Source organism: Calliopsis andreniformis, unplaced genomic scaffold, assembly GCF_051401765.1.
Source record: "Calliopsis andreniformis isolate RMS-2024a unplaced genomic scaffold, iyCalAndr_principal scaffold0139, whole genome shotgun sequence".
NCBI classification, from domain to species: Eukaryota; Metazoa; Arthropoda; class Insecta; order Hymenoptera; family Andrenidae; genus Calliopsis; species Calliopsis andreniformis.
This window is the reverse complement of record NW_027480548.1, coordinates 210,049-213,330: the sequence shown is the minus strand read 5'-3', so window position 1 is coordinate 213,330 and position 3,282 is coordinate 210,049.

The window sequence follows — 3,282 nt, the reverse complement described above, 5'->3', positions numbered from 1 at the left end:
AATCTTCAATCCTCAATACTCAACTTTCAATCCTCAATCCTCAATCCTCAATCCTCAATCCTCATTCTTCAATCCTCAATACCCAATCCTCAATCTTCAGTCCTCAATCCTCGATCCTCAATCCTCAATCCTCAATCCTCAATCCTCATTCTTGAATCCTCAATACCAAATCCTCAATCTTCACACCTCAATCCTCAGTCCTCAATTCTCAATCCTCAATCCTCAGTCCTCAGTCCTTAAACCTCAATCCTCAAACCTCAATCCTCAGTCCTCAGTCCTTAAACCTCAATCCTCAAACCTCAGCCCTCATCCTCAATCCTCAATACTCAATCCTCAATCCTCAATCCTCAATCCTCAATCCTCAGTCATCAATACTCAACTTTCAATGCTCAATCCTCAATCCTCAATACTCAAACCTGAATCCTCAATCCTCAATTCTCAATCCTCAATCCTCAGTCCTCAGTCCTTAAACCTCAATCCTCAACTCTCAGCCCTCATCCTCAATCCTCAATCCTAAATCCTCAGTCCTCATTCTTCAATCCTCAATCCTCAATCCTCAATCTTCAATCATCAATACTCAATCTTCAATCCACAATCCTCAATCTTGAATCCTCAATCCTCAATCATCAATCCTCAATCCTCAATCCTCAATACTCAATCCTCAATCCTCAGTCCTCAATCCTCAATCTTCAATCCTCAATACTCAATCTTCAATCCTCAATCCTCAATCCTCAATCCTCAGTCCTCAATCCTCAATGTTCAATCCGCAATACCCAATCCTCAATCTTCAATCCTCAATCCTCAATCCTCAATCCTCAATCTTCAATCCTCAATCCTCAGTCCTCAAACCTCAATCCTGAATCCTCAACCCTGCATCCTCAATCTCAAGCCCTCAGTCCTCAACCATCAGATGTCAACCCTGAATCCTCAATAGAATATCCTCAATTCACAGTTTTCAAAACTCAATACTCAATCTGCAATCTTCAAACCTCTATCCACAAACATCATTTCTCATCACTCAACCCTCAACACTCAGTCCTCAATGTTCAATCCTCAATCCTCAATCCACAATCCTCAATCGTCAATTTCAATCCTCAATCTCCAGTCCTCAATCTTCAATCCTCAGTGCTCAATCCTCAATCCTCAATCCTCAGTCATCAATCCTCAATCCTCAATCCTCAAACCTCTATCCTCAACCGTCAGTCCTCGTCCTCAATCCTCAACACTCAATCCTCAATCCTCAATCTTCAATCGTCAATACTCAATATTCAATCCTCAATCTTCAATAATCAATCCTCAATCCTCAATCCTCAATACTCAATCTTCAATCCTCAGTCCTCAATCCTCAGTCCTCAAACCTCAATTCTGAATCCCCAATACTGAATCCTCAATCTTCAGCCCTCAGTACTCAACAATCAGTTGACAATCCTGAGTCCTCAATAGAATATCCTCAATTCACAGCTTTCAATACTCAATACTCAATCTGCAATCTTCAAACCTCTATCCACAAGCATCAATTCTCATCACTCAACCCTTAACACTCAGTCCTCAATGTTCAATCCTCAATCTTCAATCCACAATCCTCAATCGTCAATCTTCAATATTCAATACTCAATCTTCAATCCTCAATCCTCAAACCTCATTCTTCAATCCTCAATGCCAAATCCTCAATCTTCAATCCTCAATACTCAATCCTCAATTCTCAATCCTCAATCCTCAGTCCTCAGCCCTTAAACCTCAATTCTCAACCCTCAGCCCTCATCCTCAATCCTCAATCCTCAATCCTCAATCCTCAATCCTCAATCTTCAATCCTCAATACTCAATCTTCAATCCTCAATCCTCAATCCTCAGTCCTCAAACCTCAATTCTGAATCCCCAATCCTGAATCCTCAATCTTCAGCCCTCAGTCCTCAACAATCAGGTGACAATCCTCAATCCTCAATAGAATATCCTCAATTCACAGTTTTCAATACACAATACTCAATCTGGAATCTTCAAATCTCTATCCACAAACATCAATTCTCATCACTCAACCCTCAACACTCAGTCCTCAATGTTCAATCCTCAATCCTCAGTTCTCAATCTTCAATCCTCAGTACTCAATCTTTAATCCTCAATCCTCAATCCTCAATCTTCAATCCTCAATCCTCAATCCCCAATCCTCATTCCTCAATCCACAATCATCAATCCTCAATCCTCAATCCTCATTCCTCAATCCTCAATCATCAATCCTCAATCTTCAATCCTCAATACTCAATCTTTAATCATCAATCCTCAGTCCTCAATCTTCAATACTCAATCCTCAACCCTCAATCCTCAATCCTCAATCCTCAATCCTCAATCCGCAGTCCTCAGTCCTCAATCCTCAATCCTCAATCCTCAATCCTCAGTCATCAATACTCAATCCTCAATCCTCAATACTCAATCCTCAATCCTCAGTCCTCAATCCTCAATCTTCAATCCTCAATACTCAATCTTCAATCCTCAATCCTCAATCCTCAATCCTCAATCCTCAACCTTCAATCATCAATCCTCAATCCTCAATCCTCAATCCTCAATACTCAATCCTCAATCCTCAGTCCTCAATCCTCAATCTTCAATCCTCAATACTCAATCTTCAATCCTCAATCCTCAATCCTCAATCCTCAGTCCTCAATCCTCAATGTTCAATCCGCAATACCCAATCCTCAATCTTCAATCCTCAATCCTCAATCCTCAATCCTCAATCTTCAATCCTCAATCCTCAGTCCTCAAACCTCAATCCTGAATCCTCAACCCTGCATCCTCAATCTCAAGCCCTCAGTCCTCAACCATCAGATGTCAACCCTGAATCCTCAATAGAATATCCTCAATTCACAGTTTTCAAAACTCAATACTCAATCTGCAATCTTCAAACCTCTATCCACAAACATCATTTCTCATCACTCAACCCTCAACACTCAGTCCTCAATGTTCAATCCTCAAACCTCAATCCACAATCCTCAATCGTCAATTTCAATCCTCAATCTCCAGTCCTCAATCTTCAATCCTCAGTGCTCAATCCTCAATCCTCAATCCTCAGTCATCAATCCTCAATCCTCAATCCTCAAACCTCAATCCTCAACCGTCAGTCCTCGTCCTCAATCCTCAACACTCAATCCTCAATCCTCAATCTTCAATCGTCAATACTCAATATTCAATCCTCAATCTTCAATAATCAATCCTCAATCCTCAATCCTCAATACTCAATCTTCAATCCTCAGTCCTCAATCCTCAGTCCTCAAACCTCAATTCTGAATCCC